Source organism: Strigops habroptila, chromosome 8 (genome assembly GCF_004027225.2).
Source record: "Strigops habroptila isolate Jane chromosome 8, bStrHab1.2.pri, whole genome shotgun sequence".
Classification (NCBI taxonomy): Eukaryota; Metazoa; Chordata; class Aves; order Psittaciformes; family Psittacidae; genus Strigops; species Strigops habroptila.
Genome location: NC_044284.2, coordinates 28,781,078 through 28,807,604, shown reverse-complemented (window position 1 = coordinate 28,807,604; position 26,527 = coordinate 28,781,078). Strand labels below are relative to the sequence as shown.

Below are 26,527 nucleotides of genomic sequence, written 5' to 3'. Positions count from 1 at the left end.
GAATGGATTCTCAGACATTTCTAACAATAAGCATCTCCACATGCCAAATGTGAGACGTTGGTTTATTATGGTGATATTCAGCTGTCATAAGAGGTGACATGATTTCCCCACTGGTTCATAATCAGATTCATAATAGGAACAAAATTTTATTTGTGGGTACAGCTTATGGATTTTCTGGTTTTTTTGGTTTGGTTTTTTTTTTTTTTTTTTTTTGTTGTTGTTTGGTTTTTTTGGGTTTTTTTTTTTTTTTTTTTTTAAGATAGGATCTTAAGCATTCACTGCCTCTGATGTTTTCATTGGCCTGATTCTTCGCCTGATTCTCATGAAAAATACTGCATAGGAAGTGTAATTCTTTACAGTTTTAGGAATAAGAATTGGTCTCACTAAGAAAGCCAAATCTAGATCTTATTTTCACAGTAATACTGGAGAGAATTAAAGACCTGTTCTAACAGATTTCTGACAACAAAAAAAAATTTGGGGACATGTCATGGTCTTAGAATCATAGAATAGTAAGGGTTGGAAAGGACCTTAAGATCATCTAGTTCCAACCCCCCTGCCATGGGCAGGGACTCCTCGCACTAAATTCTTCATTGGAGTCAGTTCTAGTTGAATTGATCTGAGAGAAGACCCAGAAATTCTGTTTGCATGTTTAAAAAAAAAAATAAAATTTTGAGTAGAGTTCATTATCTCTTGGACAGTTTAAGTCTTTTTACTTGCCAAGTTTCTCTCAAAGCTGGATTAAGATAAAGTTTAACAGTTTTCTTTCCTACTCTCCCTCAGATCAGTCATGATCTTGTGGTAGATGTATACTGCTTTGCAGCACAGCCTGAATCTGTTCAAACCCAGGCATGGCTCATGTAAATGCTTCTTGGACTAAAACTGTATTCTGGCACAATGGCACATGCATTTGTAAAACAGTGAAAAGGTAAACGCCCACAGCTGTAAACATTTTACACCATAGAAATCCTAGAGCTTCGACAGGGGCATCATGTAATCAACTTTGGTCAAATATATTGGTATCATTTCAGTCTAAAATAGCCTGGTATTACTTGCAGAAAATTAGGGCTTATGAGAAAGCTCTGGAGGGAGAAAAGAACACAAACCACACGACCTTTTTTCTATAGAAAAAGATTCTTTTAATTGTGATTTAGTGAAGTAAACACCCACTCACCTTTCGACTTACTTTCTCCAGTGGAATCAATTGTTCCAGAGGCATACTGAAAAAGAAAATAATCATTAACAAATGAGTCCTCCTGAAGACTTAGCTAAAAAGATGTGTTGTTATGACTTTTTCACTCTCCTTGATTCAGAAGTGGATCCAGACTTCACTGGAGTGACTGGAATTATTTTGTTGGCAGCAGTTCACTTACAGATGAGACGGTTTATAAAATTCAAAGGTTCAAATCCAGTGTTGTGATGGAAATTTATTTGCAATGGAAATTTTATCACTGAGTTCAGAGAAACCAGAACATTACCATAAAGATTTCTACATGTGTCTATTAACATCGATATTATTTCCACATATGGTTTATTGAAACCAACAAATTGTATTGTTGTAAATGAAGCTCAGGAGATGCAGCTTATCTTAAGTCCATACTTATCTGTGTGTCAGACAAGGCCTTTTTGTAAATTTACTGTGGTGATCTATATATGTTCAAAAAAAAAAAAAGGAAAGCAATTCATGAAACAGTGAGCAGAACACTCTGCCAGCATGACCTTGCGCAGCCACTTCTCTGTATTTCAGCATCCACAACTATAAAATGTGAGTAATGAGGTTATAAACACATCATTTTTATTGAGTAATGATGTTGCATGGTTCTATTTTGTCCTTTATTTCTTTTTGCTGTGTAGTTTAATATTTGCTGGTAAAAAGCATGCAGGTAGCTAATTACATTTCAGGATTCTCAATCTTCAGTGCAGTGCAACTTACGTATTTATTTGTATCTGTACAAAGGTGATATTAATCATTTGGAAACTGCTACAGCCAAGTTAACTAAATGAAGCCAAATGTGTAGTGCTTTTTCAGGCTGCAGGTGTAAGGCAGCACAAGGAAATCAGGTTTGAAACCTTAGAAAGTTTTCTAAAACTCACTTTTATTCCCTAAAACCCAACATCCACCCCACAGCCTTCTTGTGCAAATCCGCGCAGTAAAATTAATCTCCTTTCTCTTTAAGCAGTTTGCAGATGATTAAAAATCTTTGTTATGGTTTAGTCTTACTATATTCAAAATAATCCTGTTCACTTACTGCTGTTTCATCTAGTTTTTTAATCTTTTCTTTCTGCCCAATTTACATAAATAAAACTCACTACTTGATGGTTTCCAGTGCACAAACTCTACAGGTCGTTTTTGTTTTCTTTGAAGTTATACCTTTGAAATTGAAAACAAGTGACAATAAAAAGCAACTATGTCTCTGAAATTATATTTGCCAATTTAGAATAAAGCTCCTGATGATAGTGTAGTAGTAACACTGTACAGGTTCTGCCCCTGTGGTCTGTATTGTCTGGGTCTGTCTTTGAAATTCTAACAGAAATGAATGCTGCAAGAAACTTACAGACTTACAGATACGTGGAAATTCAGACAATAAATTTGTTCAATGCTGAATATGGTATCTGTATGAAAACAAGGTCTTCTGTGGCCATTGTAGTAATTTTTCAAAAGTGTGCTCCTCCCTGGAAATGTAAAGCATCAAAGTGTGTTTCAGAATGATTTTGTGGTGCAGTAATTAAGAAAAGAGAGATTGCCTTTTCTTCACATTAAAAACTTTGTTAGCACATTTATCATCAAGGCATTTGTGCTGGTAAATTTAGCTACACTTTTGTATTCCAAATTACAAAATTTTTCTAAAATATGTTAAAAATATTTAATATAAATTTCACATTAAATTGCTTTAATGATATTTGTAAACCTTTCAGTGTATTTGTCTGAAAATTTTACTTCATCTTCAGTTTCTTCTATTCATTATTAGGTATCTGTTGAGTTTAATAGAAATATACCTTATGTCAACCTTACTGTTAACAGAGAGTATTAAGTCGTCTTTTTAACTCTGTTGCATTTCCTGTGAAGAAAACCTCATAATTCTCTACAGGAAATAAATACATTCATTGTGTTTATCATCCAAAAAAACTCATGGCTTCTATCTAGATTGCTGGTGCAGCCTTTTTGAGGTGATGCTGGTTGTTTAAATGTCTCTTTGTAGTGGACAGATACAGGATTTGGGAGAAGGCATGGTCTGACTCACTTTGCAAGCCTGTGGTGATCTCAGACATGGCTATTTGAAAGCTGCAAAACCTGCAAGAGATCTCTGTGAATCTCAGCGGCAAACACTGGAGGAACTCTGCTAAGTTTCTCTCAGCATATTTTCTAACAATGATATTTCTAATTCTGTAAAATCTTATCTTTAAACTATTCCGTCTTTCTCCCTCTCATCTATTTTAGTAATTCTTTAACTAAAAGTCTTCGATTTTAGACATTTAATCAGTTTGCCTCAGGCAAGCTGTGTATCTTCCCCTGAATAGCCATTTGTTTCTGCATTTCTAAAGAGCGTCATAATAAGGAAGCCGGAGAGTTTTAAAGATATTAAAAGATATCTTTGTAAAATCTCATGCAGTATGAAATTCCTTCATTTATATAAATGGAGATGTTCAGTTTTTAAGAGTTTTCCATTGATGTGTACAACACAGGTAGGTAGACTCTTGAATGTTGGGAGCAGACAATGCCATCACTACTACAGTGATGACCTAAGACAGAAAAGGGGTAAGCTTTCTGGGTAAAATACAACTTTTATTTGTTCAACTGACTTGTGTCCATGTGTCTGAGATCCGGTACATTTTTTTCAGCTCTATCGATTAATATAAACTATTGCGCCAGCCATGCCCCTTTTTTTGTGTGTTGTACATTCGTTTCAAGAACATTAGTTTATCGACACATTTTTATATGGACATTTTGCTTTTATGATGATTTTTGCAGTCATTCAGAGTAGAGATTTAAAGGGAGTGGAGAGATCAAAAAAGATAAAACTAAGCAGTGATCACAGGTACTGAAAAAAAAACAAACCCCAAAAAGCACCACCACAACCCCCCCTAAAAAAACCCCAAACAAACAAACAAACTAACCCCAAACAAAAACAAAACCAAAGAAACCCAAACCCAAAGCAACCACTATTACTTGTATTACAGTAGTACCTCAAAAACCCCAGAGAGATTGAAGATCTGTTGTACTAAGAACTTCACAGGTAGTTACAGATAATTGTTCCTTCAAAGGAATTAGATGCAGGAGGCAAAGCTACAAATGTAAACTTCATTTTCTCAAAGTTGCAGAGTTAAGATTGGTGGCAAGATGAGGAGTTCCTGTGAAGGCTCCTGATTATTGGCTCAGCAATCAACGAAATCAATGAAAATTATGATTTCTAGGAAACCAGTTTGTTGCATGTAAGCAAAGTTTACTGTGATGCGGTTTAATACTATAATTTTGACTGCCTGTCTCTTGTTCTCTGCTTTTGCAATGACAAGGGGCTCTCAATTTTTAGTGATTGCAGCTTTAATTAAACTAAATTTTAACAGATTACCTTACAGTATCTTAGGTATTTTGAGTAGAAACTTAAATAGTTTCTACTATTTCTACTATGGGAGGGGGAGAGACATGATGAAGGGAACTAGTAACTCGGTTTTGAATTTCTAGCCATATTGAGAAACCATTACCAGTTGCTTCCAACATGTTCTGGATTCAACACATGATCTTAATGATGAAGGATGCCACATCCCATTAGCAATCTTCTGAGCCATACAGTTCTCCTGAGAGCCTGTTTCAGCAAGTTGGTTGATGTTTCTGTGTGATGCATACAAAATATATTTAACAATTAAAGTATTTTTTCCATTCATCATTTAAATCAAATTACAAGGCATTTGAACATTGAATAATTTATATTCCCCCAAAAGATGTTAGGCTGTTAAATAGCAGGAATAATGTTAGGTTTATTAAATTGTTGCAGAGAACTCTTTTCTATCTTTGGTACTGCCTCAAACTCTTAATTTTTATCACATAATTGTTCCATTTTTGACTTGACTATAGGGTTGTTTCAGAGTTTTTTCTGTTTGTTTCTTTTATTTTTGAATGTTTGCTGGGTAAATCTTTTCAATTCAGGCATTCCCCAGCTGGTGCATCCAGTCACTGGATTCTGTAAAAGGTTATTCTCAAAACTGTGTGCCTGTGTATTCTCTGCATTTGGAGACAAATGCACAACTCTTTCCCAGATCCGTATTTCCCTCCTGGCAAAGGGCTGCATATTGCTTCAGTGCCTGGCTTGGTGATGTATTATCATGTTTATATGAATGGATGCATGTCCTTTACTAAAGAGTTTTCAAAGAGATACAGAGGCATGTGGAGGGATGCTTAATTGTATGTGGGTTATTTGTTGGCAAGCTCGGATGCTGACTGTATGAGAATAACAGCGAAAATGTTATGGTTGATTTTGCCCCTGAATTTTGGCAGGGTGATTTCAGAACCCCCCAGTTGGAATGAATTTATCCTTGAGAGAGTTGCATTTATAGATAGAATTTTGTAGACACAGTTGTTGCAATCCAAAAAGAAAATGGGGAAAGAAATTTTCATTATGATCAGGAAAGTTAATGTTCAGTTTGAGGGAAGAGTTAAAACCGTAATGCAGGGGTCATATATAGACCTTACTTGCCTCAGAACCACTGAGGCGAAGAAAAGGAAGCACTTCGAGGATGATAACAAGGATATTATGATGGGTAACACGACATTTAAGTGCCAATGGAATGGGCAATTCTATAAGCCCTCAGGAAGACAAATGTTGCTGAAACGTGACAATTTATTGAATGAATTTCCTAACACACTTCTTACCATATTTTTTTCCCTGCAGTACTACAGTGAATTCTGTCCTGTCTTTTGGCATAAAACTAAAGGGAAGAGAATGTCATCCAGCAGCAAGGTGCCGAGCCCAGAGTCTGTCTGTCTACCCAAGTGAGGAGGGTAAGGAAGTAGCTTGCTTGTCCCTGCAGAATATGGAGAACTTTTCCACAGAAGATGGAAGGTCCAGATAGACAGGTGTTGTCAAAGAAACTGATGGTAAGGTTTACCTTATCTCACATAAAAACATAGGAAGTGGTAGTAGGAGGAAAATGCGTGAGAGGGAAAGATAATTTTCCTCTGCTGGAGGGTAGATGTGGTAGGGTAGTTTTTACTTGGAGGGAAATGGGAGAGGGGGAATAATCAAGGAAAAGAAAAAACATGGCTTGATTTGTAATGGTGACTTCTAAGTAGACGTTTCGATTCCTGATTTCTAATTGTGAAATATAAAACCAACCCGAAAAATAGTTTAATTCTGACCCAATCCTGAGCAACAATGCCTGTTTTATGTTATAACTAATTTTTATTGGTGGGTACTGGGTATGAAGGCATGTGTTCCATTTGCTTGAACAGCTTTGGAAAGAGTTACAATGCTATATTTATAACGAAGCCTAACTTCAGTCCATATTAAAAAAAGGCCATGTAAATCAGCTGGGTTTCTCATCTCAATCAATGCCTGATAGTCATGCAGCTGCAGAACACAGTACTGAAATAAATATTAACTCATCCAATTAAAGTGCAGTTTCTACTTACTGCTATACTGCATGATTTGTCTGTGTTTTGCTACATCAGGTGGCATCAATCCAGAGTCTAGCAGCTCACCTATCTACACACTTTATGTACTGGAGGTAATAAAATTATGGTGCAAATTAATCACAGGGAGGATAATTTGCGTGAGTTCATAGGTGAAAATAGTCTGTGTATCCTTCAACACAATACAGGAAACTGTAGCAGTTGTGAGATTAAGGTTTCTGTGTTTTCTACCAAAGCACTCCTAACTGCTGCCATGTAAAAGACTTGTGCTAAAACTGGTTTTCTAGGCTGGAAAGGGAAAAATGCACCATTTCAGCTCCAAAGAGTTCCATCTTTTTCCCCCAAATTATGTCTGAATTTGATCACTAAAGACAGAATATGGTATTTTCTATGTAAAAGCACTAAATAAGGGGTATGTACAGTCTTTCCTGGCTGCAATGCAAAGGGAACATCTTCTCTAAACTGTAATTGAGACTTGAAATCCTTTGGAAAGTAATGTGGGATTTATGGATGCTTATCTAAACCAAACAAAATCTTTGCAAGTTTATACAGCAACATGCAGGAACATCGAGTTAACTCGGATGATAATGGGTGTTTCCAATAGTTTACCTAAAGATTCTGGTTGTAAATTTTCCAGTGAAACAAAGTCTTGCCAGAAAATAGCTATTTTTCATGCCCAAATGTTACAGAAAATACTTTAATTTCAGTAAGCTTCATCCAGATCAGTTGTAATGTAACAGAACAGACTCCCATGTGTCTCCATATCCCCTGATGTAATGCTAGAGTAGTTACTATTAGTATTAACTGCTTGAGGTTATGGCTTTAGCCACTGTTGATAAATACTTCAGTGATACGGCTTAAACCAAAGCACAATATCTGTAAAGTGATCCAACTTCATGCATCTCAGTTACTGGATGAAGTTATAGTGTTGCTTTTGGTGCTGGATCTAGTCTTTTATGTCTTTTTTAAATTATTAGGTGTCTGTTACCTAGACAGGAAGAGCTCAATGAAAAAAGCGAGATGACCACAAAGAGGGACTTTGTAGAGATCATAGCAGAGAAATATTTGCTGGAGCATGAAACAGTGAACCAAGACTGAATCCAGTACCTTCACTACTTCACAGTGAGTCACTTAACCTCTCTATGTTACAGGGCTTTTTAATAAAATCAAGCTAATTACCTGAAAGAATAGTTCTGAGACTAGGTAATTCATATTTGCAAAGTACTACAAAACTGTAAAGTGCAGTAATAATTGTTGGTGGTGTTACTACTCTTTTTTGGGGCAGATGCAGAGTGAACAGTGCCTACTGTTGTAAATTGGTATGGAGGACTGTTTTCTGTTTCAGACTTTCCTGCCTGATTTCACTGACTGCCTCAGTCTCTGTTTTAGTTACCCAAAAAGAAACAAAACATATCAGAAAGCTAAACCCTTGCCCTCTTCTGACATTCCCAGTCACACGAATGGTCTGACCCAAACTTTTGTTATTCACTGAAGTTGCCTAGAAAAAAAATGTTTCCAGTTATGTTCTGCAAAATTTCATGGAGTTTTCTGGTTTCAGATTTCGCCTTAATCACCATACCTGTTCTGGTAGGGAGCAGTGGGTGCTGGGACATTCAAACATTGGGATGCACATTTAGCCAAAGCCACCTGGTTAATCAACACCAGAGGATCTGCCAATCGAGCTGGCCCTGCCAAGCAAAACTGTTACGTACTGAAGAAGGGGATAAAGTGCCTGTAGTGCAGATGAAGAATATGCTAGGGAAGACAGTCTGAGTTATTCCTGCCTCAGGCAAAGGCAAACCCATCAGTGGGATTGCTTTTGCTCAAGGACCTGGCTGCCCTTGGTGTGTTAAACCTCAAAAGGACCCTCTAGTAATGGTTGTAATATTCACTACTCACTTCTTGTAAACATGAATCAGAATTTCCTTCCTTAAGATTAAGATTAAGATCAGTCCTCCTATTCTATCTGGGGAAGTGCCCACTGGAGAATGGAGCAGCAATTTTACTTGTAGAACCCCCTTTTGTGATTGTTTTCCCTTGTAACTCATGTACCTGTGCCTTTAGGGTCAAAGTAGATTTTTCCATCCCAGCTTCCTCCTGTCCTCTTTGTGGTGACTACCTTTCTCTATTAATTTATTTCTATCATTTCGTGGTATATGCCAGCAGGTTACTTCTTCAGAAATTACTGATGAAATAAGACAGATGTGCCAAATGCAAAGACTTTAAGGGACCAGTTTCCATAGCAATTGTAACCATGGTCTAAGATCTTCATTCCTGTGTTTGGAGTTATGTTGTAACAGCTGAACAGGTAGAAAATGCTAGATATTGGTGAATGAGTATTTGATAACATACTGGCTGCCATCTTGTCCCAAATCAGTTTGAACGGAGATGACCAAGTCCAGATTTCTGGAATTTCCACTACTTTTTATATGATTCATCCAATTCTGTAATACAGCTCCAAAAGGGTATTTAATGAAGATTGGCTAAGGAAAGTATTTAAGAGCATAAATAAGTACTACATATATCATAATATGATTCATACATATAGCATGCACAATATTAATATATGAAATAAATGTTAGATTACCTAGAAAAGCAGTAGTTCAGAACTGAGGGCTTCAGGGCTTCACCTCTAAAAAGAAAACAATATTCAAAATTTCCTGACATTTTTTTCTATGTTTATTTGCATTATAAACTGTTTGTGTCATTGATTCTGAATTTGTCTCTATAGATGTATGCTTGCATACATCCACCTTCTATCATCTGGATGTTACATAAATAAAAATTATGTTAGTAGATAAAAGCAGCAATCTCTTCACTGTAGCCAAGTCAATGGGAGTAGATGAATTGTTAATTCAAATTAAATTGCTTTTATGAACTTCTTGTTCATTTATATTAATTGCTTGTACTGACCTGCCTTAACCTGCTTAGATGGAACTGCAAAAATTAAAGATGCTTCCATTTTGCATGCACAAAATGCACAGAGAATTACTTGCTTAAATGCACTCACATAGGCTTTCTACATAAAAATTACAAAACTCTTTTATAATGTGGTCCAATAAAAGTAGATGTGCCTTCAAGGTTTCTTTCTATCAGAATTTGGGTTGTAATTCACAGCGGGACAAACAGGAATGGTTTTCCCTTGAGGTTCGAATGTCTGATGGATTCAGAGATATTCCTGTTACTTGTCCCAGGTGTGCTGGAAGGAAGAGAACTCTAGAGATGTGGTTTATTCAGGTTGCCACTTTTAGGGAATTATGCAACAATAACTCAGGCAGTGTTAATTCTCATCCTTCCTCACCTTCGTATATTTGTTTGAAGGCTTCCATCATTGTTCTGGAATTTGATTTGTGGTGGCTGGTCTCACAATATTTCAGGAAGAGATTTAGATCTTGAGACTGGTTAGGATGAGGAGGGAGAGGAAGATCTAGTCAAAGGCACAAAAAGTCTCCTATTGTATTATGTGAGCAACTAAGACTAGGTCAGCTGCTTCTATCTCTGCTTCTCCATAATGCCTCCTCTCTCTAAGGCTGGAGCCATAGTAGTGTTCACTTCCTCTACATATAAAGGTTGTGTGCTTTTGAGATTGTAGAAAAGTTAAATGCTTTGGGAATGGATTGTCTACAGTAAACAGATCTATGAAATTCATAGTGCTACCCTGGCAAAATCTGAACAGCATATTTGTACATCCTTTTTTTAATTTCTTGAAGTGTTTTTTTTTTGTTGGGTTTTTTTTTTTATGCATGTGCGTGCCTCTGGACTTCTTTTTCAGTCATTGTAAATCTAAGCACTGAGACTAGGAGCTCTGAAAGTGGTTGCCAGAGCCATGTAGAACATAAAGAACTGATGAAAGCTGTTATATATATTATGAGATTTTGCTCAGTTATATAAACCGAAGAATTAAGAATGTTCTAAGGTGCTCGAAGTGGGCAGGAGAGGGAACACATGTTGCAGCAAAGTGTAACATCCTCAAGAGTTCCGAATTTTCACATCTGGCGTTACAGTGGTTCTTGTTTTCTGTCAAGCCTAAGCGTCCATGCATAAATTGTGATTCAGATCAATTCCATAACTTTTACAGAATAAAGATTGAGTGGCTTCTTTAAGTAGGCAATAACTAAATAATGGATATTTTGTATTTTATTTTTGTATTTTATCTCTTTTGGACCAGTATCCAATGCAAAAATAAAAAGGAGAGGGGAGAAATACTAGGCATATTTCATTAGATATCTCATAAATATTTTTTATCTCAGAATGCCTTGATGCAGCATTTAATGAACAAAACTATTTTTACTCCTTATTTAACCATATTCTGTGTGATAGTTGGCTATTTTCTCAAAGTATGAGTCTGTAGAATCCCATGAATTTAATCCTGAAGTACGCTTTCAGCCATTTTGGCTTCAGAGTGACTGTGGCAGCCTTCATCCCTTTAGGATCAAAAACTAGAAAGCAAATACAATAAGACTAATAATAATATTTATGATACTCAGGTTTAGAGTCACTCCATTTTTGTAAAACAGAGAAACAGAGACTTGCTTGCTTAACTCCTTGTTTATGATTAAGGTTTCTAAAAGGTTTATAGAGCTTCCAAATAAATATTTGTAAAAGAACTACTAATGATTGGAGAAAACAGTGTTGAAAAGCTAGTTATATGACAACTTACCCAAATACACATCAATTATAGATCTTATTTCCAAGAGTTTTATTCACACAGATGGCTACTTTGCTGGGGAAAAGAATACAAAAATGACACTTTCCCCTCCTCCTCCCCCAACTATATTAGGTACAGCAGAATCTTTTAGTTTCAGGAAAGAGACTTCTCCATTGAAACACATCACTTTGTTAGTGACTTTTTCTGTTAGTCAAAAAAATGGCAAATGAAGAGCATGGTGAGGTGCAAAGAGAGTTGGTGGAGAACCGATAAAGGCTTTAGTAATTAAGGCTCACAAGTAGTATGAATGTGTATCGTCCTATGTGCTTATGGGTTAATAGGTGCTCTCTAGATTTTTCTGGTAGGCATTGTGATTTTGATTCTGTAATGAAAGTCCTGTAACAGCAGGAATAAATTTGTGTTCAAGTACAGTCTGCCCTATACTTGACAAACAATTCTTTGCTGTTCTGTCCAGCTGCTAATACCCATTCTGAAACTTCAGACAAAGTTGTTCTTGCAAGTCATCTCCAGAGACTGGTGAACAGTGCAGAACAAAGACTGTCACTGTACTTTATTCTGCTTGCTTCCATACTTTCCATATTCATGGCCAGGATCTGGATTCTAAATAACAAACAAGCATCAGAGGGTGTCTCTTACTTCATAGTTTGAAAGGTTTTCCAGAGTTTGGCATTTGGAGTCAGTACCTGGGAAAGGGAGAGAGAAGTCTGCTGTATTGTATAATTGATGCATTGAACATATCGGGTGCATGCTAATATGATGGTAGCTCTTTTTTTTTTTGGTGTAACTCTGGACACAGGTGATTAGCTGAAGCATATACTTAAAGACTGCAGTAATCCAAGAGTGTTAGCTCTGTTTTCCTCAGCCAGCGATATAAGAAAGTAACAAGTAGATGGCATTCTATCTCTATTTTTAAATTAAGCAACAACTGCTTAGGATGTCACATAGTTTATTCCTTTCCCTTGTTATATTACATTCTCAGTCTGATTGAAGAAATGAGTATTTTTTTAATTTAACAGCTATAACCTGTGATTCTAAAAATATAATGATCAATATAAACATCGAATTAAAATTGATTCAACGCAAAGTAAATTCATTTTTATGTCGAAGAACTCTGGTTTTGATAAAATATCTGACAAGAAATGACCTTGGGTTGGAAATGGCCAAGAAATGAAATACCAGTTTCCTGAAAATCAAAAGTATCTGAAAGTAATCAGTGGGGCTTAAAACTGAAACAGAGAAAAAGGACTAATGTTTTTTGGCTCTAGTTTGTATCTTCAGGTTTAGCATCAAGGAAGGAATATCTCTCCCTCCAAAAGTCAAAGGAAAATGTGAATTAAGTGAGAGCATAGTTGTACCAGAAGGATTCAGTTAACAGTAACTGAGTCTATTTGTGGTTTCAAATAAAGATGGATAACAGAAAAAAACCCAAAATATATTCGAAATATTGAAAAATTCACAAAAATCATGATGCAGAAAAAAGTCAAATACTTCCAGTTTGTCTTAAAAATTCAGCAAAACCAAAGTGCAAATACTCTCTTTTAAGTTTAACCATTCAAATGTGGGGTTTTTATGTGTAGGTTCTTAATAAAATAGCTGCTTTGAAAAAAATTCATGAACCTTTTTAGAAAATTCCATCCTACTTCCCAATAGCTACCCAATACTTGCAGTATTTGTTTCCTTTCTTCTTCTTTCCTTTGCCTTATTTTCCTTAATGAGTTATTCAATATCTCTCAAGAAACTATTTCTTTATTCACTGTATTTATTTCTATTTTACTGGGACTAGAAATCTCACACCAGGACAAGGGGAAATTAGACCTGGAAGAACTGTGAGTAATTGAATCGGATGCCTTCAGGCAGGCATGCCATGTGAACCTATTCATTTATCTGTCAAAATTCACCTTAAAACTTGCTCCTTCAACTTTCCATGCTACTGTTTGCATTTTTATGTACTGTTTGCCATCATTGTTGATGTGCAATGATTTTGACAGAGGTCTGCTACGTGTTTAGGAAGTTGAGCCCAACTTTTTTGTATCCCCATCAGTTTAGTCATCTCTGTTTACTGTTAGTTCAGCCTAATGCACATGAGACAAGTAGCTGCATGTTTTCTTACTAGAAGATAAAACATGTAAGGTATGCAAACTGACCTGGATCACAGAGTTCCAGATTTTGCTGGGGCAGTCACATTAGCAATACAAACTGACCTGAGGGGAGACTGTATGTTATGTAGCCTACTGCTGTAGACCGATTGCATGCTCAAGGAATAACAGGTCTGGCTGGCTGGCTGGCAGTCAAATACATTTGTGCAGTTTAGGTAGTTCAGGTGGGTGTGGGGCCAGGCACTTGCTCTATGAACTTCTAATTTTGCACCTCTGCTCTTCTGAATCTGGTTCTCAAGCTGTTGAACATGGATGGCCCCAGTTCTGTGGGGAATGTTAAATCTCTGAGCAGATCCTGATTCAGATATTCTTAAAAATTGGCATTTGTCTTAAGCAGTTGGTTCTAATATTCAGTTCTCAGCTGCATTTTTTTTTTTTTTTTTTTTTTTTTTTTAAGTGCAGAGGACACCGCTGGAGTCGTCACTATCTCCACCACTATTAGCACTAGAATGGACTTCATGGTTACTGGTTGTGTACCATACAAATCACAAAGTAGCTTCTACTTACTCATTGTGAAAGTGAATGAGCAGTTGATTGTACGGTATAATTACAATGTAGTATTTCCAGCTGAATTGGCCCACAAGGCTCGATTTACAGGTTAATGATGAGAGATATCTCTACCCATATGGAAATAAAGGTGTTTTGTTTCTTTAAAACTCTTTCGTAAACACAAGCCACATAGTGGCTAACCGTAAACAGTTTCTGTGTCTCTTGAATAGTAAAGCACTTTTTATCTTTTTCTGCAAAGCTTTACCCTCCATGAAAGGAATTTGCAATGGTGAAGCTCTAAAGGTTCAAGGTTGATGGGGTTTGTTTGAACTTTGATAGGAAAAAGTAATTTAGATATTGAACTGAATTTCGCACCAGATAAATATCTCATGTGCCTTCATGTTTCTCACCAAGAAACAAGCCAAAGCCATTCTTATAAGACAGCATTTATTGTTGTTTATTTTCTCCACTTTTGAGGAAGAAAGGAGTAAAAAAAGATGATACTCTGTTGTGATGCTTGATACTCTAATACTTTGCCCACATGTGTTGCTAATACCATGCTCTCTGTGACATCTTGAAATAGAAACTTGAGATTTTTCGTGGGGTTTTTTTGTTTTGGTTTGGTTTTCTTTTTGTGTGTTTTTTTGTTTGTTTGTTTGCTTGCTTTTTCTTTTGCTAAGCAGCCCACTTTAATTTGAAAAGAATCTTATGGAGTGTTGAAATTTCAGTCTGCTTCGGCCAGCTCCTATTTACTTTTGATTGTTTCCTTAAGATTTGAATTGTTATGTATACTTTGAAGATAAAAAAATTCAGAAGCTCTAAATATTAAGCACTATACAATTTGTAAAAATATTTGCTGTAGGTACATGACATTTGGTTATGCTTTTAAACATACAGGTAAAGCTACTAACTTGAAATTTTCTTGTGAAATGTGTTTTCTTTTCATCTTCCTTCATAGGCATGCCCAAGGTTGTTTTTATAGCTTTTGTTTGTATTACATTAATGTCTAGGACTCCTATACATTAGATATTGAAGTCATGTACGTGTGTATGGGATATGGCCATAATGGCAGCCCTTAACTCAGAGGATTTACTGTCGCTTGTCTCTGACAACACAGATAGGAAGACAGTAGCAAAATTAACTTTGTAATCAGGCCCCAAACCATATTCAGTGGCAATTTTGAACTTTGCTCAACTCCTGCATGCTGGAGAAAGAGGTACTTCAGAAATGAAGGTAAAGGTGTTTCCCTTAACTAAACTGTCTTTATTTGCTCTTTATAGAGCAAGCAGACTGTGTCAGTTTTGATGCCTGTGTTAGAAATCATAACGTTTGATTAACAGAAGTTTAATCAAGTTTTAATCAATATATATATAGTATTTAGCCTTACTGATTTGGTTGATTTGTGTTTTGTTAAGTTTGTTACTAGGTCAGAAAGGCCTAGTACCTAGGATGTGGACGTAGATTTATGAGACTATTCAAGCGATATCCTTGTAAGGTGGTGGTTTGGTAGGAACAGTACTTTAAAGATTATTCAAGTAGAACTTTTAATTGTGTTAAGAAACAGAGTTGTATACTAAGAACCAGTCAAGGAGAGAGAGAAGAATACTGGCGCAAGCACAATCGTTGGGATTTATCCAGGACTCTAAAAGGTAAAAAGGACATAGCGAGGAAGACGTCTTACTTCGTCTGAGGAAGACTACTTACTTCATCCTGACGACCACCAGAAGGGGGCTGCGCAAGCGCAGAAACAACTGATGATGTAATCAGGAGATGATGCAATTTATAAATACATATGTATGAGAGGAGGATGTAACCTGTTGAATATACATTAGATTGTGAAATCTCAGTAGGATAAATTGCGGGCGCATTGTTACGGTCTTTGGAACCAGATTTGGGTGCGTACCCCTGGTTCCTGGGGCCTCGAAATAAAGCACCACATATAACCTCCTTAGAGTGGTTATGTGTTCTTCTTTTGGCTAACACCTGTTTTACGTCTAGCTGGGTTCAGTGTGCTAGGTATAAGGAAAGGCACAGTAAATTAACAGAAGCTGATTCCAGTTGCCTAGTTATTCCCAGTAGAATGTAGGGTCAACACCAATTTTTCCTTTAGACCATAAATGTGGCCTAAAGTATCAGACTTTTCTCTGGAGCTCTGAACTGATTAACCCATCCGCCACAGATTGAAATTTATGGAGCTCTAGAAGAATTTTCTATGGGACCATGGTTTTCATAACATTACTAACTACAATGGCAAAAAAAAAAACCAACCCCACACCAACCTGTAAGGAAAAATAACCTTACTCTTAAAAAATAAAGTTAAAAATTGCTTTTTCATGGCCAAAATTTCCTTAATATTCTTTCCTTTTTGAGAGGATTTGCTTGCCAAAAAGATGACTGCAATTTAAGAGATGTGCAGATCTTGCCTGAGGGCTTTCAAGAAACTACGTCACCTTAAAGTAAGTTTTTGAATAGAGGTTAAAAATGCACTTTAAACTTAATGAATAGTGATGAAGTGTTAAAAGGCAAGGTATCTAAATGAGAAACAAAAATGTATTTGAACTATAGTTCTATAGTCTCATTAAAATCATATTAAAGTTATCTCTTTAGGAAAGATTTTCCAATCTGCATTGACATATGCAGCTCTGATGTACATGATTATGCCTCTGAATTTGGTAGATCTTTGCCTGGGTAATGAAGTACTACCATGCCCTGTTAGGAAGGGCAGATTCCACTGTTCAAGAAGGGAAGTCAAGAACATGATGATCTGCTGTAGCTGGAAGTTTTGTGATGTTTCAAGGCACAGGAGGAAACAGACTCTTCTAAGGATTTCATGAAACATCCGTTGTCCTCCTCCTCTCTGAATGGTGAGATTTATAGAGCAGCAATAGGACTGTATTATCAATAGTAAGGGGAGGAAGGTGCAGTGCAGTGTTTGGACTGTGAGAAGGCACTGTGCTAATTCAGTAGGTTAACAGTTCCTCAGCCTTTCTGGTAAATCTGTGAGTGCAGATATATTAGTTTTACTAAGCCAGTTGTTAATATTATTAAGTGCAAGGCTTTTATGAGCTTCATCAGCTGCACTGGCTCTGGAGAGCCAGATTCTTTCCTGGATGAGAGGTTTATCTGGACTGGAACTGCAGCTGGAGCACTGTACCACTGGCTCCCATTGGCCAGACCTTCAGCAGGTATAAAATGGGGCAAGTCTTCCCTAGGGAATGATATGAAGAAATCTGTGTCAGTCTGGAAGATCTGTAGCTTTCATTGCAAGCAAACAAAGAAATCATCGAAAGCAACCTAATTAAATAAGTTAAAAATGCAAAGGGATTATAAAATATTACATAATTAATAAGCAAAACGATATATTCAAGATCAATCCTACAGCCTGTGTTTACAAGCAAATTAATAATAATAAAAAAATCTAAATCTCTTTAACAATTTTTACAGGATAAGTACGTGAAATATTCTGTGACTATCACAAACATGAAAAATTTTGGATTAAGAAATGCATGTGGTTGGTGAATGTCAGCATTCTGGCATTGTTACAAATAGTGGTCAATTTATTTAAAACTTGTAAATCCTTGGTATATTATTTAATATTATCAGGAAAGAACTCCAGGCATAGAAATGGTGACTGCAATTTTATTAAAATAACACTCTTGTAGATTGCTTCAGTAAATCTGGAAGATAATCATGATAAATGAAATTAATTAAAAAACCACAAAGGCTATATCCCCAGTGATTGTAACTATTGTACAAAGAAGTGGTGATGCTTAAATAAAATGTTTACAAGTTGAAGAATTCAGTACAGTTTATTGTGAAATATGCCCCTTTATTCAGATTCTTATCCCAGGAGTAGTCATTTCAGGGGTTATGTTTGATGTGGTTCCATTCTTCTTACACAAGTATCAGCAATTATTTTAAAATTAACATTTACAAATAGTTGCAGTAATTGATATTTGAGACTGAAAAAGAAGCAGTGTATGTAATGAAAAAAAGATTGGAGTAGCTAGGATTACCTTGCATAATCAGGATTTAAAAAAAAAAAATAATCTTAGCAATAATTGCTGCACCCATATTAGTGGAGGTTGATATTTCCTGTGTTTGGATACTTGCTCACTGAATCAGAAATGGAATCAAAGAATGTGAGTCGCATGACTACATGAATCATCCATTGTCTTCCTCATTACTGTTTGCTTTCTAAGAATTCAAACATATAAAGCATTTTTCACTGAATGGTCTACAGAAAATAGCTTATTTAAATTTATAAAGTTCTCAGCTAGGTCTAAAGGCTTGCTAGACTGAGTTTTCCTCATCTGCCTAAAATTGCCTGGTCTTATAAGGTAGGGCCCTCTGGGCCTACTTGGTGACAAATCACATAGATACCATTGACAGAAAATTGAAAGTTATGTTTGATAACTTGGAAACATTAGAACATAAAAATTGAATGAGCTGGAAGTATCAGCTGTTCTCCATCTTACAATATACTTCGGGAAGAGAAAAAAGAAAGAAACTCCAATGAGATAGTAAAAACTAGTGATAAGCTGATAAAAGAGAAAAATTAAACTCTTAGTAGAGAACCCAAGTTTGTGTTTCTTGTAACTCATAAAATTAGTGCTGTTATCCACAGGCAAAGGACACCCTACATGATCTCCCCATTATTTCTGCTGTCCAGTTTTACCCTCCTGACTAAAGACTGGGTGAATGTGTTAGTGTGCTGCAGAGTCCAGGGTGACAAACTATGCCAAACAGAAAAGTTTATTAATTACCTCAGTTGCATGGTTTCCACACTGAAACTGGCCTGGGTCTGGTTTACCTGGTGCACGCATTGGAAAATGAAATATTAGATTTCCATATTGTAGCTTTTTCATGAAAATAAAATGTAGCTTCTGCATTTTTGCAGATTTTTTTTTTTTTTTAATTTCATGGTCAGTTTTACTAATCACTAGAGACATGTACATCTGGGGAGGAAATTGGAGGGAGAACAGATATTCTCTTTTGCAACTGAAACAAAGAAAAGCTTTTTGATAAACCCAGAAATATTGTATAATTAGAGTCAACAGAGAAAATTTAAGTGAAAAACTAATCAACAAAAAAAAAATTGAAACTAAATAGATCTAGAAAGTATTTTCTTTCCATGATCTGGAAACTCTGAGAATTTTTTTAAGAGTTATAAATACAGTACAGCTTCCTGAAAACATACACCTAATTTATTTCTGAGAATTTTGTTAATTGCATTTTTCTCCACAAATGCACATGGGACGATAACCTATAATCGGTGTTAGACATACTGCAGGCATTTGTTTTCCAATTCTGAATGTATAATATAAACTTTGGAATCATTGTTATATTGCTTCAGTTTCATGTTAGGAATGTAGATGACTATTCCTATTGGAAGTGCTTCAATTTAGGCTAAGCGGCTTTTTTTAAAGTAAGCTTTGTAATTTACTCCAGATTTGAGGGCAATCGTTCCCACACTTGTGTATATAAATCTAGTTCATATGTGGATCACAGACATGTTATAACATTTCAGATGGAGAACTGTGAGATAGTGGTTTGAAATGATCTGGGAAGTTTCTTGGCTTACTAGCAATAGTGTGGAGAATAGAATGCATTATAATATTGGGAGAAATATTACTGTATTGATAAAAATACATCTTGTAACTCAGAAATTTGATTTTGATTTCATGATTTGGTGGGGCAGTACTTATGTCCATATCACACTGCTGCTGTTAGGTAGCCATTTATCCATAGAGTATGCCAAAAATTTGGGAAGATTAAGCGAGGGTTAGAGCAAACACATAATTTAATGAAGTTTTCATATCCCGCTAGATTACTTACTGCTTTTTTTTTCTGATTGTAAGATCTACATTTAGATTATATGCGTGTCCTGTCTCTCCTCGCCCCCAATTTTTCTTTCTTTTAAGAACATACTTTAAGCCATAATAATATTTTTCCCTTGTAAGACAGGAGTATTATTTTCCAGCAGTTAACTATTCGTAGGTTTTAATATATATCCGGGTGATGTGAATAAAACCAAAGTTGATACCCAAATGTTTCACTTGGCCTGTGTTAGTCATATATAACAGCTTTTATTAAATGTTTAATTATGAACTAGAAAAAAATAATAGTTTTTTTAAAAGACAAGATCAAGCTAAGTTCAAAGCTATACTGGATTGTCAAATACTTAATGTACTTGCCCTGTAGTAAACCTAGTAGTTTTTCTCCAAATTGGAAATGCAGCTCAGTCCTTGATCTACCTAATGTAATTTTGTCTATAAGGAATTTTTTGTCCAGGTTATTCTCCTGCTTGTATTTTAAGCATATATACTACACTTTCTCTTTTGCTACTTTAGCTATTGTCACTTTGTAAAATCCTCTCTAATAGCACTTGTTCGTTTTCAGCTTGACAGGTGGCCTTCCTTTCCTTGTGCCCTTTGCATGCTTTGAATGCTGATAGATAGGATAGGATTTACGTGGTATATACAGGTATATACAGGAGAGGAAAATCTAACTTCTTGTTGCAATTGTTACTATATTAAAGGCTACAAAGGTCTCCAGTCCTTAAAGAGGATGTTTCAAAAAGCTGCAGCAAGGTAATGTCTCAAGACTTGATCCTTTATTTAGAATCTCTCAGCAGGGATATGTGCTCATGCTGTTATTGAGTGCAGATATTTTATCTCATTTTATATTTCAGTAACAGAAAGGTGTAACTTTCTGTATTGAAGATGCCTAGAATTTTACCTGTAGCTCTTTTGGATTTGTTATTCAAAAGCATCTCAGTGGCTTAGGTATCTATGTCCAGTGAAAGTTAGTGGAACTTAGATAAATGGGTTTTAGGGACAAGATTATAAGCATTTGCTATGAATTTCAGCATGCCACTCTCCGCAGAATCTTAATTACTAACTGAGGTTACAATGCCTCTAACTTCTTTTTGAGCTATAATAATTATCATTGAAAGATAAGTCTTGATAACAGTCTGCTGGGTGCCTGGGCTGCATAGGTGAAAACCTTACTATTATTTATTTTTTTTTAATTCACTCCTCTTTCTGCATTTGTGGAAATCTCTGTCAGTCACCTTGCTGGCATTTTTCTAATTTAATAAACTATGCCTGTCAAGATTGTATATCAAACACTGCAGACAATCAGCTAAGTCCTTAGTCATCTGTCAAATAATGGGGTCTTAGGTGCACTGAGAATAAGCTGGCAATTTAGTGTATGTTGCATTCTGAAGCTTAAACTGGAGCCTTCTTTACTTGTAATACAAAAAGAGCATTAAGAGATTGATAGTCTATTTGAAATTCCTTTGAAAATATATCCCAGACTGGATCTTCTTTACTGCTTGTCTTTTGTGAGCAGCCTGTTTAAAAAAAAGGCCATTCTTTTAGATCCACACTGTTATAAAACCATAAAACTGTCAGAGCCCTGTTGATCCAATTACAACTTGAAAACTTTAAAGCTTTTGATTTACAGTAAGTTCATTCCAGTTAAATACAAAGGAATCTTTTTCTTAAAATCTACATTGTTTACCAGTGTATTTCACAGTATATTTCACCTCTTTTTTTCCTTCATCTATGGAAAACAGAATAATCATGGAATCACAGAATGGTTTGGATTAGAAGAGATCTTAAAGATCATCTATTTCCAACCCACCTGCCGTGGATAGGGGCACCTTCCACTAGACCAGGTTGCTCAAAGCCCCATCCAACCTGACTTTGAACATTTCCAGGGATGGGGCAGCCACAACTTCTTTGGGCAAGCTCTGCAAGTGCCTCACCATCCTCACAGTGAAGAATTTATTCCTAATATCTAATCTAAATCTACCCTCTTTTAGTTTAAAGCTATTCCTCTTTGTCCTGTCTCTACATGCCTTTATAAAAACTCCCTCTCCAACTTTCTTGTTGGCCTCTTTATGTGCTGGGAGGCTACTGTAAGGTCTCCCTGGAGCCTTCTCCAGGCTGAACAAGCCCAGCTCTCTCAACCTGTCTCCATAGGAGAGGTGCTCCAGCCCTCTGAGCATCTCTGTGGCTTCCTCTGGTATCAATCCAAGAAGTCCTTTTCCTTCTTGTGATGGGGGCCCCAGAGCTGAACATAGTACTCCAGGTGGGATCTCACGAGAGTGGAATACAAGGGGAGAGTTCCCCTTCCTCCACCTGCTGGTCATGCTGCTTTTGATGCAGTGCAGGATATAGTTGGCTTTCTGGGCTGTAAGTGCACACTGCTGGGTCACATTCAATTTTTCATCTCCTTCAGGAGTTAAAGGCAGGGAATAATTCATTTCCCTAACTAGAGCTGGACTACGAGCCATGCACTGTTCTTCTGTTGAGATAGCCAGTGTTCTACTGTAAGATAAAAAAATATTTCCGCTTGCTTGGTTTTGTTTTTTTTTTTTTTGTTATGCGAAACCATCACCAAAATGCTGGTAAAGACAGTATGGGACTGTGTAGTGCAACAGACCAGCTTTGCAGTAGGTGGTATGAATATTTCCTTAGTTTTTATTTGCTTGTAATGCAACTTTTAGACAAAATATTTAAGGTAGTTTAAGCTTGTGCTGCTGTAACTGAACTATGTCATTAATCTCTCTTTTTAGGCTGTCTAGTTTTCTCTTAAACAAGAGAATTCCCTGGCTCCCCAGTTGTGCATTCAAAGCTTTTTGTTGCTAAGATGTACAGGATCAGAATGCTGGGAAATCTGCATGGTCCAACAGTCCTTAGCCCACCAGAAACTACAGAATCATGAACTGTGGAGATTTTGTGGAATGATTCCTGGTGACGTTTGCTGGAGATATTTGTGTATGGAAGGTTAGATCAGTTGCAGCATAGCCGCATTTCAAAAACAATGGAATTTCATTCAAAAAAGTAGATATTTGACTATTTCAGCCTCCCAATAACAAAAAAGTTGAGCAGAAGAGAGAGTTTCTAATACGCAAAATGCTTTGTGATTCTTCGGGTACCAGAGGTTAGGCTGAACAGAGATGACTAAAATAATTCTTTCCAAACAATTTTGTATTTAGTTTAAAGAGGCAGTATTATACAAAGCAAAAGCAATATTTTAATGGTATCCTTTCCATACTTTCAACAACTCTGTCATATAGCCTGATCAGAGCTAGTATAATTGGATATATTTACTCATTGAAACTTTGAGCTGGGAATTAGCTTTGTGCCCAGATGTCATGTATATGAAATGGTATTTAAAATTTCTTAAATAGTTGTTCTTTTTGCGGCAGTTGTGTGCAAAATAGTAGACCTTTTTCTGCTGGTCTCTCAATAGAAAAGATGGGGCTCATTATGGAGGTAAACTAAAACTGCAGTTCATTACAGTGGTTGGTGTGGCTTGGAAAGAACTCTGTCAAGCGAGTAAAAATGGTGACTGACTCTTCTCTTAGTGAGTTTTAGATTAGGAATTAGAATGGACTGAAGAAAGGATAATTTTACTTCTTAGAAGGAGTCCTCTGAAACCATTATGGAAGACAGAAGAGGTTCAATAGGTATTTTGATAAGCAAAAGGCCTGATGACTTACTATTATCTGGGGAAAAGAGCCTTAGAAAAGCCTGGAGATCAAAATTCACTGTTTTTGCTGGTTTGTGTTTCTTTCAAACTCTCAGCTCCATGGCAGAGTAGCATAAGTGTCTAGAAAATTATTCCCTCTCTGTGGCTTGTGAAGATTAAAGGAATGATGTTTAACAAACTTACACAGACATTTTATGATGATAAATATATTGGATGAGGTATAACCTGAGATACACTCTCCCTTAATTTGCAAGTAACAAGAAATGTGCGTGTCCAAATAAGGATAGAATTTGCTTTCTTATTTATGTTCGGTTATTACAATAATCAAATCCACAAGAAAGATGGGATCATATTTGTATGATTTAAAATTACCAACTTTATAAAAGCAAAGGCTAAAGATACATTGCAGTAGTGTTAACATTTGCTTTGTAATAACACATTTGCCAGTTACCTGTTAAAAGTAGTTATTACTTAATTTAGTAAAGTTCCAAATAAACCCCTGAATTTGTAAATCTATTTGCTTATCATTTAAGAATAATTAAATTTTAAAATGGAAGATTGAAGTAAAATGTTACCAGAATGTCTTTGGTGAAGATCTCGGTCCATAATGTATGCAAAGGTATGTATTCATAACTAAAGAACTTAATAATCTGGGACATTATATCGTATTTGCCTTCTTTGTTTATAATTAACTTCTGAGAGGACGTCATTTTTAGATGCTGAAATATTTTTCTGCTTAACAGATATAACAATTATTTCCGATTTTTGAAAAGATGTTCTGTAGGGGCTCTATGCTGAAGAGTTATTCATATGAATAAATTGTCTTGAAATTGATTTAGTACAATGAAACAAAATCAATAGAACTACTCATGTGAATTTCTTTACTTCTATTTGTAACTTTATTTTTTACCAAATCAAGGCTATACTTCACTTGGTGGCATAAGAGTTGCCTTTTTCCCTAAGCTTTTTGTGTGGCAGTTTGTTGATCTGTGAAAGTTACTACTGAGGAAAGATAAGGCATTAGTTAAGAATGCACAGCTTTTGATTCCCAAATTTAAGAGACTGAAACCCTATAAAATGTTATAGGGCTAAAATAAGAAAGTAGATTTCTTCATTCTCAGTTTTTGCTGAGGTTCAGGTTGGATCTCAGTAAATGTTTCTCATTACCTCTCAAATATACTTTTAACTTCTGTATGCTAGGTTAGAGCCAGGCAGACACGTGCTCTATTCCTTCCCTATTATTTAAAAGTTCTAACTGAAGAAATCACAGTCCAGCCCTTTCTTTCTGGAATGTAGTTTTAGTATCCAGATTGTTTGTTTCTTAAAATGAATTTAGAATTTACAAAGTAGAAATGATTGTTTTTCTCAAGTAATGGAGGAGCATTCTCATAGATTATATACCTGCTTAAATGTTTTAGATATAAATGACAGCATGGATTTTTATTTTTTTTTTAATGTAGTCTTCTTTAAAAGCATCTGCTCAATTTCTCTTTAATAATGATGTTGTTCTCAAAAGAAACATTCAGAAAAATTCTATTTACTGTGTCTCATTTATGACCCATTACTGAGTTAATCCCCTTGGATGACAATGGCTACCTTACATATATAGAGTGCCAAAGCTTTACATGAATGATGATGTTCAGTAAGGGTTGTCTGACAATTCCCCTGAGCACTAATGAGACCTTCAATGAAAGTTGTGTTTGTGCTAGTCGGTTTTGTGATTGCAGGGAAGCTTGCTGAATAATCACCTCTGAATCTCAAGAGCAATTCTAAAGCATAGTAAAAATGTTTACATGACTGAAACATTGTTTGTATTGATACCCATCAATGGTTATTTTCATAAGTTAGACACATCACAGAGGGAACATATCCAAGCCTACTCTTTTGTGGGAGTAGTCATGTTGTCACATTTCAGGCAAAACTCCCACAGAGCCCAGAGGATTATGTGTAATGACACATTTGGAACTAAAGGCAGAAATGACAAAATTTCTTCATGTTGTAAGATTTTTTTCTGTTTTGATATCATTAGTCCTTCTGGTGTGTGTAGGTTAGGAATGTACCTTACACAATTGCGTGATAAGGGCAGATCAGTTTGGCAGCTTTCTAATCTTAATCTTCAAAAAATGTGACTGTTGAGTAACACTGCAAGTCCATTTCTCTAGAGTATCTTCAATTCCATTAACAGATCTCTTCCATCCATATCTTTCTTTGGCTTACACAGATTAAAAAAAAAAATAAATCATTCTCAGTTTCCTTTCTTCACTACTGTCTCCTGGTCGTGCTTCTCTTGGCTGTAGGATTTTGCACAGGCAAATGATGTTGCATGTGCATATCAAAAACATTGGGGTGTCCTGGACTTTATTTTTCCAATATAATTCTTTCTTTTTCTATTAATTTTAAGATACAGTTTGAAAATGCTTTTGAACTTGTGATCTATTCCACTAGATCTTTTTATGGCCATTATTGGTATTGTTACTTGTATCTCATTCTGAACAACTCAGCTGATGTGCATGTCAGTTGTGTTTTGCATTGTGCATAAATACAGAAAAAGTAAGGCAATTTGTAAGACAAGTCAACTGAAGGGTGGGAGTACAAATGGAGAGAGCTAAACTGATAGTCCTCATGGTCCTACCACTGAACACAGGATGGAAATGGAAGAGTCCTGAGACAGCTGTGTGCACTGCATCTGATTTTGTCATCTTCTATTGACTCTTCTGTTCTTTTTTACTAGTCTGACAACCATTTTTTCACTGTGCTATCCCACAAATGTGCCATTGCTGTAAAACCCTCTGAAGACCCTGCCATCTGGAACAGCCTTTCTGAATCTCTCTGCCTCATTGACTTGCTGTATCTTTTAAAATCTCATTGGAAAGCAGTTTTTCTCACTTGTCTGAGCCTCTTAATACTATATTTCATCTCTTCCATTATAAGCTATTTAATTTAGTGATTACGTTATTCTAATCTGTAAGGCACTTCAGAATACTATTTGGAAGATTAATACCCTGTGTTACAATGCTATGTTATATTGTACACTCACTTTACAGGAAAAAACACGTTTGCAGTTATTGCTAAATTTTTATTTTT

The 26,527-nt window shown here is 35.9% G+C and overlaps 1 long non-coding RNA gene across 1 annotated transcript; it reads left to right on the top strand.

Annotated features, from left to right (window-relative positions):
• Positions 1-4,114: 4,114 nt before the first annotated feature.
• Positions 4,115-14,571, top strand: LOC115612064. The gene is made up of 4 exons (XR_003992868.1): positions 4,115-4,428; positions 5,883-6,088; positions 7,600-7,744; positions 13,850-14,571. It is a non-coding gene; the product is annotated as an uncharacterized LOC115612064 (long non-coding RNA).
• Positions 14,572-26,527: the final 11,956 nt, after the last annotated feature.